Source organism: Lathyrus oleraceus, chromosome 2, assembly GCF_024323335.1.
Source record: "Lathyrus oleraceus cultivar Zhongwan6 chromosome 2, CAAS_Psat_ZW6_1.0, whole genome shotgun sequence".
In the NCBI taxonomy this organism is placed as follows: domain Eukaryota; kingdom Viridiplantae; phylum Streptophyta; class Magnoliopsida; order Fabales; family Fabaceae; genus Lathyrus; species Lathyrus oleraceus.
The window spans coordinates 465,202,634-465,217,847 of NC_066580.1; positions in this window are offsets into that span (position 1 = coordinate 465,202,634).

The following is a 15,214-nucleotide window of genomic DNA, read 5'->3' on the forward strand; positions in this document are numbered from 1 at the left end:
TCGGACAGAGATGGAAATAAAATCAGAGGACGTTACGCGATCAGCGCGATTCCGGGGTTCAAATGCAATGATTGGGGATCAGTGGCGTTCAGGCCAATTTCCGATTCTCAGATCGAAGAAGTTTCCGACGATCAGGTCGATGTACTTATGGCATTCAGGCCAATTTTCCGGTATTCAGACCGAGGCGGTATTCAGACCGAAGTGGCGTTCAGGCCAATTTCCGATTCTCAGATCGAAGAAGTTTCCGACGATCAGGTCGATGTACTTATGGCATTCAGGCCAATTTTCCGGTATTCAGACCGAGGCGGTATTCAGACCGAAGTGGCGTTCAGGCCAATTTCCGATTCTCAGATCGAAGAAGTTTCCGACGATCAGGTCGATGTACTTATGGCATTCAGGCCAATTTTCCGGTATTCAGACCGAGGCGGTATTCAGACCGAAGTGGCGTTCAGGCCAATTTCCGATTCTCAGATCGAAGAAGTTTCCGACGATCAGGTCGATGTACTTATGGCATTCAGGCCAATTTTCCGGTATTCAGACCGAGGCGGTATTCAGACCGAAGTGGCGTTCAGGCCAATTTCCGATTCTCAGATCGAAGAAGTTTCCGACGATCAGGTCGATGTACTTATGGCATTCAGGCCAATTTTCCGGTATTCAGACCGAAGTGGCGTTCAGGCCAATTTCCGATTCTCAGATCGAAGAAGTTTCCGACGATCAGGTCGATGTACTTATGGCATTCAGGCCAATTTTCCGGTATTCAGACCGAGGCGGTATTCAGACCGAAGTGGCGTTCAGGCCAATTTCCGATTCTCAGATCGAAGAAGTTTCCGACGATCAGGTCGATGTACTTGTGGCATTCAGGCCAGTTTTCCGGTATTCAGACCGAGGCGGTATTCAGACCGAAGTGGCGTTCAGGCCGATTTTCCGGTGTTCAGATCGAAGAAGTTTCCGACGATCAGGTCGATGTACTTATGGCATTCAGGCCAATTTTCCGGTATTCAGACCGAGGCGGTATTCAGACCGAAGTGGCGTTCAGGCCGATTTTCCGGTGTTCAGACCGAAGAAGTTTCCGACGATCAGGTCGATGTACTTGTGGCATTCAGGCCAGTTTTCCGGTATTCAGACCGAGGTGGTATTTAGACCGAAGTGGTTTTCAGACCAAGAAGGAGAAAAGAAGTTCCGGGGTTCAAGAAAAGCAAAAAATATAACAATAAGGAAAGAAAGAATGAGAATCCCGAGTGGATGTGTGGTGATCAGACCATGGTTATCCCTGTGTTACCATTTATTTTGGTATCCAGGTCGACGTTTTCCGAAACTGTTTCTTCGCCGATGCTGACAGGCGCTGTTAATTATATCCCATCAGAGTGCAAATTGTTCGTCTGTTCTTGGTATTCAATCACTCTTCACCCTGATCATCCGAAAGCCGAGGCTATTTCGTATCGACAGGTTCACAGTGGATTGAATAGGGGCAGCTGTAACACCTCAAAATTTGCCCTCCTCTCTTGGGACTAGCATTAACATATTTGCATTTAATTTTAGGGCATTAGGCATTTCATATTGCATAACATGTGGTTACATAGTGCAAGCCATCTTCCCAAGTCTTAATCAGGAGATGAGGAAGTTCAAAGGTGCAAGCTAGGGTTCAATGACTGATCATGGGCCATCTGAGGATTGGACTGTGAATTAGGGTTTCATGATTTCCAAGGATAGTGGTCTTCATCTTGTTTGAATTGATACATCATCATCATCATGGTTGGATGTCATCAGGAGATTGGAGAAGATTCCTTGAGATTAGGGTTTTGACCACTGGTCAACCCTAATCAGTTGTATTGGGCCAATCAGGGCTGGATCAGGAGATGGGGTTTATGAAGGAGATGAGGATCATTCTATGATTATATGGTGCTTATTGAGGCTAGGGTGTCACCCTTGAGCCATTTCAGTTGGAGATTGGGGTTTAAATTGATCTATGCATTGCCAGATTCATCTATCGGATGAAAAGTCAACTGTGGTCAACTGTACATGATCTGATGGATTTGGAGGTGGAGATGAGTTAGACACACTTCATTCATGTTGGAACAAGTGTTAAATGACATTGCAAAGCTTAAAACTGAAGAAAATCAAGTCAGGACAAAAACTGCCAAAAATAGCAAGTGACTTGTAATTGAAGTTTCCAAAAATGGAAAGTTTTGACCTCAAAAACAGAAGTCCAAGGAAGCTTCAAATGAAAAATTGTTCAACATGACAGATGTAGATCTTGTTCTCACCTTTCCAAAAAGTCCAAGAACTTGAAAATCCAATGTACGGTTTGCAAAATATGGCTCATTGAATTTCAGAAAAGACCGTAATCAGGAGGCCATAACTTCCACATGGTTTGTCCAAATTGCAAGTTCTTTATATGCACAAACTCCATTTGACATGTACTTTGAGGGTGCATCATTGGATTTTCCCAAAAGTGGCCAAGGCAAAAAGTCACTTTTCAACTGGACAGCTGAATTGGACCAGGGGCAAAATCGTCCAAATGTCAAAATATTGGGAATTTTTGAATGGGACTTTTTCCAACACCTCAGGAATGGCATTTAGAATGTGTTTGAATTTTCATTTCATGCATAAGGCTTTTAATTTGGATTTTGTCTTGAAAAATGGAAATGACAAAAATGGACCAAATGCATACATATGGTGAATTTGAGAATGGAGCAACCAATGAGCATGAAACAAGTTTCTACAGTTCACATATGATATTTAGAAGGTGTATGTGCTGTCAAAACAGGTGGCGCTAGCTGTCATGGTGAAATTCCAATTTTACCCTTCATTTGGAAAATGACATTTTCACTTACAATGCTAATTTGGTTGATTACACACTTAAGCATGATTAAGGCTACCATATATATTCATAATCTCTTGCTAATCACAACAGAATTCACACACTCCAAGATTGGATCTCAAAACCATTCCAATTCTCTCAACTTTTATCAAGAACACAAATCTTCAAATTCATCAAACTTCTTCATTCTTCAACCAATTTTCGAAATTCTTTTTGCATCGAACTCCATTCATCATCATCTCAAACTGTTTTTGGAAATTGGAGCTTGAGGAGTAGTAATTCGCAGCTGTCCAAAGTTCACTCTCCAATGGAAAATCAAGAATTCGCACACTAGAAGCAACATTAATTGAACTTGAGCTTGGCATTCATCTTCCTGAAGCGTGTTCTACATCTGTTTTCATGATTTGAAGCTCGAAGCTCGCGGATTACTTGCCGTCATCGAAATAAGGTGCGGATTCGAGTTTCATTATTTCTTGAATTGAGATATGGTTTTTGTAGTTCATTCATTGCTGAACATGCTGCAATTCGTGGTTTTCGATTTGGTTGATTGTAGAATGAGATATAGCGATTTTTAGTTTTGAATGCGAAACTTTAAACGATCGATCCGGTTTACACGGTTAGATTTAGGTTGATTAAGTTATATATTCGTGATCTATGCATTCAGACCTTTCCAATGAGTATTAGTTTGTGCAATTTGGTGATGAAATGATTGAAACCGGTTTTGAGATGGAAGCTTGCGAACACGCGAGGAAGATGAAGCAGTGCTGGATGTAAAACGCGTTTGATCCTGTTTTTTGGCTTGGCAATTCAAAATGTTGTTTCCCTCCAGAATTGTCCTATAGCCATGCGCCAACACATTAAAATGCCACTACTGTTATTCTAATTCATCTTAACTTAATTATAATATATTCAATAATTTCTAACAAATCATTAACACATTAAATAATTCATAAAAAATAGTAAAAAAATCATAAAAATGTGGAAATTTTTTCTATGACTTCCTTGTTAACTCTAGTTTTTTTTTTTTGACCTATTGGTCAAAGTTGTGCTTGGCAAATATTTTAGTTGACCTAGGGTTTTCTCATGTATGTCACATTTTGATACATGTTTGTAATTTGATCATGAAATGCTCATAATGTAGAATAAATTCTTGAAAATTTTTGTGGTGGTTCTTGACTCATTGAGGATTATTTATATGTAAATTTCATGAATTTTGGATACCTGGTTAGAGAGCAGCAAATTCTGGAACTTAGGTGTGACAATTTGTGTCACACCTCATTATGTCAACTTGCAGGATTTTTTTGAGTGACCTATACATGTTAGAATTGGCTGAAATTTTGCATGATGGTTAGTTAGCATGTTGAGATATTGTATGAATTTTTGTGGAATTTTACATTGCATTTTCAATTTGATCATGATTTTTCATTTCTGGTGGTTGAAATTGCAAGCTCATATGACATAGGTTGGTAGAATGATTGGGAAATCCTCATATGGAATTGTATGGTCATGAAATTTGATATGCATGTTGTAGACACATAATGTGACATTCCTGTTTTGGTCCCATCCATTTCTTTTTTGTTTTCAATGAGATATGAATTTTTGAAGTGGATGTATGCATTGATGGTGTGGATTGAAGCATGAAATTGTGTCTGTTTTTGTTGATTTTCATTGACATGGTTCCATTTGCCCAATTAAGCTCAAATTTGACATGGTAGACCTTGATTGACCCCTGTTTAGGTGTATTTAATTTGAGAATTTTTGGATGTGTTTTGGTATGGATTTGAATGCAATAATTCTGTTTGTATGTTTGGTGCTTCATTTGAACCAATATGGATTGTTTTGTGCATAACATGAGCTTGGTGGATGATATAAACATGAGACCAATGATGTTTGCTTGTGTTTGATGTTAATTTGATGTTGGTTAATGAATACCTTGCTGTTTTAACTTTTTTTCTTGCTTTTGGACCCTAGGCTTGGCCTAGTGGTCTAGTTGCTAATATTTGCTTGATTTTTCAGGATCAAAAAAGCAATGTACATGGAGAATGATCCAAATCCAATTTTGATTGATGTTGTGGATGTTTGTACACTAACATAACATTTTTTTGTAGGTGTTGAAGCATAGGCTTGAGCCTTGGCTTGCCTTGTGTTGTGCATAGTTTGTTTAAACTGCTTCTTGTTGTACAGTTTGTCTGATTGATTATTGACTGAGTTTGATTGTTTCCAGGTTTCTCTGAGCGTTTCCTTTCCCTATCTTGGGATAAATAACGTTTAGTGGCGGCTCTGTGTGTGTTTTATTTTCGAGTCTCGCCGGTTGTTTTTTCGCAGGATGCGACATGTCCCACCCAGACAAAGCTTTGAGGGCGCAGAGGGGACCCGTCTTTCCTACAGCACTGAAGGGACTTCGACCCAACCACAACGGCAAACGGCAAGGGGACGCGTTAGGGCAAGGGGTGGTAATAGGGAAGCACCACCACCACGTGAACCGTCTAGGCGAGTAATTAGACCTCCCCCGTGCGGATCGTACCAGGGACCGCATCATATGTGATTAATCATATCTTTGTAATATTTGTCTTGTCTATTATTTAAATAAAAATATTTTCTGTTTATTATCTTTATATCTTTATCTTTATCTTTAAAAATATTGTCTATCATATCTTTATATATATATATATATATATATATATATATATATATATATATATATATATATATATATATATATATATATATATATATATATATATATATATATTAATTTACATGTGTATAAATATTTATTTACACGTATATAAATTAACTTTTTTTCCAAAAATTTACAAATAATATTAATTACTTATAAATTAAATTTATATATATATATATATATATATATATATATATATATATATATATATATATATATATATATATAAATTAATATATATATATAACTTAATATATATATATATATATATATATATATATATATATATATATCTTGTAAAAAAATTTATTTATATATATGTGTTAATATAAATTAATATAACTAATAAAAAATATAAATTTTTAAATTAAAAAAAATTAAAAAAACAAAAAAAAAACATTTATAAAAAAAAAAAAAAATGGAATGGGCATAGGCGCCACTCCTAGTGGCGACTTGCCCTACCCATTAAGGGTAGGCGCCAACTAGGGTGGCGCCTAAGGGTAAAAAATGGCCAAAAATGGCCATTTGTGTAATTATTTTGAAATATGGTATATTTTTGAATTTTTTTTGAAATTTTTGGATATTTTAAAAAAAAATTCTCGCTCCGTTCCTTTATAAGTGTCACTTTTTTGTAAAAAAATTATTTCTTTTTAATTGTCACTTACAAAATTCAAGGTAGTATTAATTGCAATTTTGTCAAAATTACCCCTAGATAATGATTGCAGAGAGAAAAAGTAAAGTGAATGTAATAAATAATTAAGGGTATTGTAGGTAAAAGAAGAATTATTGTTTGAAAAGTAACTATAATGATTAGCTTTCTTGATATGTGTAAAAAATCAAAAAATGACACTTAAAAAGGAACGGAGGGAGTAGCAAATTTTATACTATCTTTTATGAATTTTGAAAATTATAAAAATTTATAGGTTTTTTATCAGAAATTTTAGATAGGTATTAAAATTTTTGAAAGTTTAAAGTTTTTTTTACCGCAACAAAGATACGTGTATCATAAATTTAAATTTTTTGAAAAAAGAATATCGAAAATTTTACAATTTGTGGTAGGGGCGTGAAGTATTTTCTTTAAAAATTATAAAATTTTCAATATATATATATATATATATATATAAAATTATGAAATATCGAAAATTATGAAATTTTCGTAAAAAAATCATAATTTTTTGGAAATTTTAAAATTTTCAATGAGTCCAAAAAATTACAATTTTTTTTTTGGTATTTTCTACATAAACCTGTATAATTGTTTCGATAAAAAAAATCACCACATAGAATATATACACATTTTCCACAAAATCGGTGTTACATGCAAGATTACGATGACTTCCTAACTTCATTTTCCTAGTGCCTAATTCGTCCTGCATATGTTGATTCTCATGTTTTTGCATCTTCAGTACAGTTGTGTCTCCAATTGTCAGTGACAGAAGGCAATGAACAATCATGTTTTAACTTTACTTGGATCCAATGATTGTTGTTAACAAATCCAACATCAATGATTTTATGCATGCTCGTATACATAGGTGGAGTTAAGGTAAGAGGGGAAAAGGTAATGTTTAGTCTCTTTGACATGTAGACAAATACGACATTGTATCTACAAACAATATGATAACCCATATCAGAAATTATCATTCATTTATCTCAATTTTGTACACCCAATTGTTCTACTCGTAAGGAATTCCTAACTTCAGAGACCGTGTCATAGAACAAATTGAAAAACAATTTAGGGTGTCGATGAACTTGAGTATCTAACTATGTCTGAACCAACGACCATGACTCTTTGCCCCATCTTAGTAAACCTGCAATAGCTCGAAAATCACAATTTCTATCGTCACCCATATCAATAATGTCATCAATGTATTGCGAGAAAACAGGAAATTGGGACAAGTAGAGATGCCTCGAAGATGCAGTAGATCGACTTTGACCCGACAAACTTGACGATTGACTTGTTGGTTTCATGCATGATCTCTTTGTAGTTTGACTCTCCTGCGAACCCTTAACATACACTCACTGCGAAGGATCACGATGCACATCACTCTCTTCACCTTTTATGCTTTTCGTAACTCCTCTCTTTGACTTGTACTTCACCGGCGGTGGACACATAGAAGTTATGGATGCATGTATTAATTCCCGAACCTGTTTTTTCAACACCCTCTGGCCTACAATATCCAAAGTATTGATATATGTATTCAACTCTTCATACTCTACTTTTAAATCCAATTGCGCACCATTTTCTTCATGAACGACATCATACTCTTCAATGTGTAATTTCGTCTAAAAAACATGAATTAGTTCTAAAGGAACATGATTGCCTTGTATTTGGAAACCGACAAGTTGACACGCACAGGGTAACCCATGTGTTGTTCTAATGAAGCAATCACAAGCATATTTGCTTGCACCAACAAATTTTACCCTTTCTAGTTACTTTCTAATATGTTGTATACACTGCCTTGAAACAAAACAGTGCAAGTTGGTATAGAATGGAGTGTTATAACGATGCTCAATATTGACAATACTTTTTTGAAACGAGACCCTGATTGAACCTAGCTGCAACTTCAACATGGTGTTCACAGCATCCCAACTTCGGCATAAATCTCTTCGGCTTGTAGTCAATGTGTTTTTTAGTCTCCAATGAGCATGCTCCATCCTAAAAATCATATTTAGAAATATATGTTAAATTATGTTTAGTAATGTAATAACATCAAAATGGCGTTCGTGTACCTGTTCGTTGTTGTGTTCCTTGAATGAGTGACTCTGTTAGTTCAAGCAGCAAAAACCTTTCTTTATAAGGTGTCAACCATGTTTCACTCACATACTTAACAAACAAAGGAATATCAGCACAAACGGTCTCAAAGTGCTTCAAGTGTGCGACAAACTCAGTTTCTCTATTAGCATACATGATATTGTTCCATATATCCATGACATGTTCATGACTTTTTAATTTAACATACTTTTACATTTCATGCTAATATTTTTTTGAAATATGGAACAGACACAACATATGAGTTGAATTTGGAAACACAACTTCCATGGCATTCATCAACACAAGCTCATGGTCTGTCACCACAACCTACGGTAGCAATTTCTCGGAAGAGAACAACTCTTTGAGCTTCTCCAGTGTCCGTTTGAAGTTCTCCTCCCTTTCGTGTTCAAAATAGGTAAAGCATACCGAAAATATCAATTTTGTTGATGTAATACCAACAATCTTAAGTAGTGGTAGCCAGTACATGTATGATCATGATACACATAATAAAAAATCTGATAAATTAAAGCATGTCGAAAAGATATCAAATTATAATCATGATGCACATTACATATTTGTCTTGTATGTACAATAAAAAATCGACACCAAATGAAACATATTCAACAATTTCACTGAATCAGGCTGTGTACAGAAGATATCCGCAACAATATTTGAATCTTCCTTATTTCTAGTCCAACACATGTATTTTTCTCTATGAATAAGAGTCAACAACATTTGCATTTTCGTCAATGGACATCTCTTGCTTGCATTGTATGTAACTCTAACTTTATACACCTAAGTAACATTTGTGAGGTTTTGTGAATCTTTGTCTTTCAAAGCAGCACCTATGTACCGTGGAGCCATATTGTACTTCGTTATGTCGTTCACAAAATGTGTTTCATTAACTTTTAGACGACCTAATTTGTCATGACCTTCTAAATCCTTAAATAGTTTATGATTGTGCAAGCCACACCTAACTATCACCTTCCAACTGTTACCATCCAGAGCAGATCTCAGCCTAAAAAGATATTTCACTTTCATACTATAAATGCCCTATGAGGGTTTATTGCTCTCAGATGCATTTTTCCTTTTATAATCTCCTCCTCTCTCACACCCCATAAGTCATTTATCTTTCCTATCTCGCTTGCCATTTGCAGTATCATAACAAACAGTCACAACAATAATACCATGTTATTTGTCAATATTTTGTGTCCATGCTAATACTTTAGCTCAGAACTCAAATATATATCATTTACATCACATAAAAAGTATACTATCAAAATCATATAGAGGCGGAGAAGTATTTAAGTTAAACGTGTTACATAGAAAACATATTGTGTCAATGGTGAAGAATTGTGTAAAATCTGTGCACGAATCTGTAGATGATCTTTCTGGCTTCGGATCAAACAAATAAAGTATTTTTCATGTTTTTTGCACTGTTATCGAAAATTTAATTTATATGCAAAAGTTCTTGTATTTTGGAAATTTTGAAATTTGCGGAAGTTTTTATTTTTCCCCGAAAATTTTGATAATTTCAAGTATGAGTTTAAGAATTCCCAGGAAAATATCGTATTTTTTGAAATTTCTGGTATTTTTCACCAAAAAATTGAAAATGTTCGATAGGAATGTGAGAATTTCCAGAAATGCAAAAAAATGCGTACCAGAAATTTCGTCTGCCAAAATTTTCATTTTTGGGATGTTAGTTAGAGTGGAATTTTTTGAAGAAAAGTAAATTTTGCTTGGTAAATAATAGTAATGATATTTTTGGAATTTTGAAATTATGGGGGGATGACAAGTTAAATTCTTTAGGATTAGGGGTGATCCGCCCTCTTTTGATATGCCCCATTTAACTTCGTCCAAAAATGGGGCGGAGCGGACCAACTTAAATGTCCGAACTCAAAAGTTAAGTCTGTCTCGTTTATTAATGAGTTAGTGGACTGGCCCGTTAAACTTTTTCTTTTTTTAGTTGAATTTACTAATTTATTTACAATTTTTTAAATAATTTACTATTTTATTTATAATTTGATTTACTACTTTGTTTACAAACTTTTATATTTAGTTGATTTTTGATTTCATATGTCATAATCTTTTGAATAATAATATACACATTTAAGAGTCATTGTATAATAAAATATATAAAAAGTTGTAGGATTTTATTAAACAATAATAAAAAAATATTTACTATTTCATTATTTTTTAATTTTTTAATTTCTATATCATAAATTATTGATCTTCATGGTTGCAATTTGCATCCACCATCCATGTAATCGAAACAACATAAAAACAAATTTTCTAATTCATGATGACGTTAGACGTAAGTATTCAAAGTATAATTGCTATCAATAAATAAATAAAAATTTAGTGGATTGGCCTCCTCGATACACTACTCAATTTTAATTCATGATTAATAAAAAATTTAACAAAAAGTTAGCAGGCAAAACCCGCTCAAGTTCGCCCCCACACCATTTTTAAAATGGGTTAGATAGGGCGGGCCAACTTAAGGCACCGAGCCGAAAATCTCGACTCGACCCGTCAAAAGTGGCAGGTCAAACGAGTCGGCATGGCGGATCCAACCTGTTTTGTCACCCCTAACTAGGATATCGTCACATTTGACACATGATATATTGATATATTCTAATAAAAAGTGAAATGAGAAAATAGGAGATGAAGTGACCGTCATCCATTGAACGACGTGCATTGATCAATATCTAATTGTTAATTTAAAATGATTTGAACAATTTGAAAGATTAATGATTTTCTGCTAAATGATCATGTAACTTTTTTTTACATTATACACATCCATTAAACTCAAGTGAAATAATATGCGTTATTATAGTAAAGAATGTTATTTTTTATTAAACTATTATTATTCGATATATATATATATATATATATATATATATATATATATATATATATATATATATATATATATATATATATATATATATATATATATATATATATAATCCATTTGAGTAAGCCACGGTTATTGCTACATCAACAACAACAAAATTTTAAAAAAATTAATTAATTATTTTAGTTTTAATTACTTATAATATTTTTTTAAAACAAGTTCATTTAGGTAAAATAAGAAATTATAGTTGGACCTTAAGCCCATTAATAATATCTTTGGTTCATCTTTTGAAAGAGCCAGAAGTATTTTTAGAAGTGCTGAATTAATTCTAAAATAATATTAAGTTGTTTGATTCTTTTAAAGTAGAATTGGACCTTGTTTATTTTTACTTTTTTTTAAAATGATTTTTCTAATATATAATTTTGAGTAAAAGAAATTACAAATAAACTTTTCAAAAAAGCTTCAACTATAAATTTGGTGTGAATAGTTATTCTTAAAATGTTATTTTAGATATTTCATCATTTTATTGAAACTTTGTATTGATATTAAATTTTCAAAAAATATCATTTAATTTTAAAGTTATTTCAAATGACTTTTTATAAAAAAAAACATTTTTTAAATACAACTTTTTGAAAGAATTACGATTTCAACTATGTTTTGATCTTCAATAATGTTTCCTTACGTTATAGGATGCCAAATTTAGTCTTTTAATTTAGAAAAAATGAATATAAAAAAACTTATAATATTTTAAAAAATGATTTTACACGATATATTTTTGAAAATACAAAGAAAATGTTCATTTTGAAAGCTAAAACAAACAAGCCATTGATTTTGCCTTCAAAATTAATTCTACTTGACTCTAGAATTTGTACCTTCTGAACTTAAACTTGATTTTTACACTGAAATTTATTGTTCAGATCAATTTTACATAAATTAGCGTTCAGACGGGCACTCTGTCCGCTTTTTTAATAAACACGCGTGAAAATATATACGATACTATTTTATTTAGAGATTAATTACTATACGCTATCAGTGTAAAAAGATTTACACTGTCGATTCATCACGCTGACCCGTTTGCATTACTTTATAGATTTTTAAAATAAAAGTCAAACTTATTTTAATATCCAACGTCTAGGATTAACTGACGGTGTAAAATCCATTTACACTGTCAGTATATTTCAGTTAAATCCTTTTATTTAATGTTAATTTTGAAGTTATATAAGAAGTTAATAGTAGGAAGTTATGTGAAAGATGATAATAGTAGTTTCAATAGAAATTATTATGTAAGTTACCTAAGGGTAAAATTGGTAGAAAAATAGGTTACACCAAAATCAAATTTTCCCTTTATATATTATTTTAATAAACACACGTGAAAATATATACGATATTATTTTATTTAATATTAATTTTAATTAGAAGTTAATAGTAGGAAGTTATGTGAAATATGATAATAGTAGTTTCAATAGAAGTTATTAGAAGTTATTATGTAAGTTACCTAAGGGTAAAATTGATACAAAAATAGGTTACACCAAAATCAAGTTTTCCCTTTATATTTTTAATAAACACACGTGAAAATATATACGATGTTATTTTATTTAGTGTTAATTTTAATTGAAAGTTATATAAGAAGTTAATAGTACGAAGTTATGTGAAAGATGATAATAGTAGTTTCAATAGAAGTTATTAGAAGTTATTATGTAAGTTACCTAAGGGTAAAATTGGTAGAAAAATAGGCTATAGCAAAATCAAGTTTTCGCTTTATATATTGTTATAGATGTATGCAAACATAAATCAATTATATTAAATTCAATTTTGTTAAATTCAATTCTACCAAACTCAATTATGTCAAAATCAATTTTGTCCACCAACAATCCAAACACACACTAGTTCTATCAAATTCCCCTGCATCATGCTATTTATAATAGACAAATGTTAATAACAATCTTAAACGCATGTTAAAAATTTTAATATAACATCTCCCCTTTTACATTGCTTAAACTAAGTTTAAAATTGACTCTTCGTCCAAAAATATATTTTTCATTTCATTATAATTAAAAATAAAGATAATACTAGTATTTTTTCATGATGCAAAGTTTAAATCATATATACTTTAACAATTAATGGGATATAGATATTCAAGAGCACTTGGATGAGATGATAAAAGATCATTTTCAACTTAATTAGAGATGATGGGTTTAAATCCAACCCTGGCACGCAACAATGTTAAATTTTCTTGAAGGAGAACTTTACCGTCAATTGTGGTCCTCCTTGATTCGAGAGAATGGTCTCTGGAGTTGCGCGAGAGGATATCCGATTTCTATAAAAAAAATAATTAATGGGATATATGTTTGATTCTTGTTGAAAGTCTTAAGCAATGAAAAATGTATCAATTAAGAAATGAAATTTCAAATTATATAAATTCAAAAATGTAAAAGACTTGAGGTATTGATTTATAATGACATACCTGTTTTTTAAACGTGTGTTGCAATGTACAAATATAAAATCATATAACCTTTGCTTTTCTAATCTAATCCTCCTTTGTATGACTATTTTTTCAAACACACTCTCATTACTTCCTCAACGTTGGTCGTCAAACGCATTGTGACAAATCGTCCAATATGTGGCGACAAGCTGTCCAAGTTGGGTGAGAGTGTTGTGATATAATCTAAGTTGTGACCCAAGTCCAAGTTAATTAGGGTTAAGGTTTGTTACTTAGTAGTCAAATCACTTAGTTTTATACACACACACACACACACACATATTGTAATTTAGTTTCAACATCAATCCTAATAATACAATTGTGAGTGCACTATTCTTTTAGATATATTTTGAACGATATCAAAACTAGGCCACTTAGTAGTTTGTGTGTATTGGATCTTACTGCCTATGTCTAGATGTGTATCATCATAATAGGACATTTAAAATTAGATTAAATAGGTCATTACAAGTCAAAATTATATTTTTTTTTATGAAAAATGAGTCAATGGATCAATACAAAATGGTTATGTATCAATACATTTTGAATGAGTTTGAAAAGAAATGATTCTGATGTGAATGTATTGATACAAAACATGAATGGTTTGATACAAAATATGAAGGAGTCGACTCATTCGTATTTGGAGTCGACTCCATCTAAAAGGGTTTTTCAAACAAACATACATGCATTCAATGTATTGATAGATTGATGGTATGGGGTGATACATCACAAGAATGAGTGAACTCGCATGTGCTTGGAGTCGACTCATACTGAAGTTTTTTTTAAAATATCCTTTGCAATTGATGTATCGACTTCTTATGGCTATGTATCGACTCCTTGGCCTTATGTATTGACTCATTCGAATTTGAAGTCAATGCATTCAGTTCATTTTACAAAACTTGTAATTTTCACTAAAAAATTGTTTTGTTTGTTATTCTTTCTACACATGCACACATATAAATATGCATTCATGCATCATTTCTATAATATCTAAACCAATAACTTTCTTAGAATTTTTCTCTTCATCTTCAAAAAAATTCTTCATACATTCAACAATTACACATAATCATTTTTGTTGATTGTTCATCTAGAATAGATTGATAAGGTCCAACTTAGGATTGTTGTAATCATAATTGGGTTGAGTATTCTTTGGAGGTTTTGTTGATAAAACCAGTCAGGGTTTTTCCTCCAAGATCAATGATTGGTTTGAGAGTTTTGTACAAGAATTCACAATGAGGATTCAACTGAGTGAAAGCTTTAAAGAACTAGAGGTCCGACCAAAGGAGTAGTAGTAACCGGAGGATCGACTTAGAAGTCTTGGGTCACTTGACCTTGATTAAGATCAAGGGGAGAGAATAAGTTAAGATCAACATCAAACATAGGGTTTGGGGGTTTAGATTGTTACTTTTTCTCTTGTAAACTACACTTGCAAAGGTTAATTTCACATATCTCAATTATATTTTGAATTGAGGAGAGATGTACCCATAGTGAGTACAATTGGGGAGCTGCCTAAACAAATCTTGGTGCTCTCTCTCTCTCTCTCTCTCTCTCTCTCTCTCTCTCTCCATTTTGATATTGAACTTAGAGTGCAAATTTGTTTAGCTGAAAAATTCTGGTTGTGTTGAAGT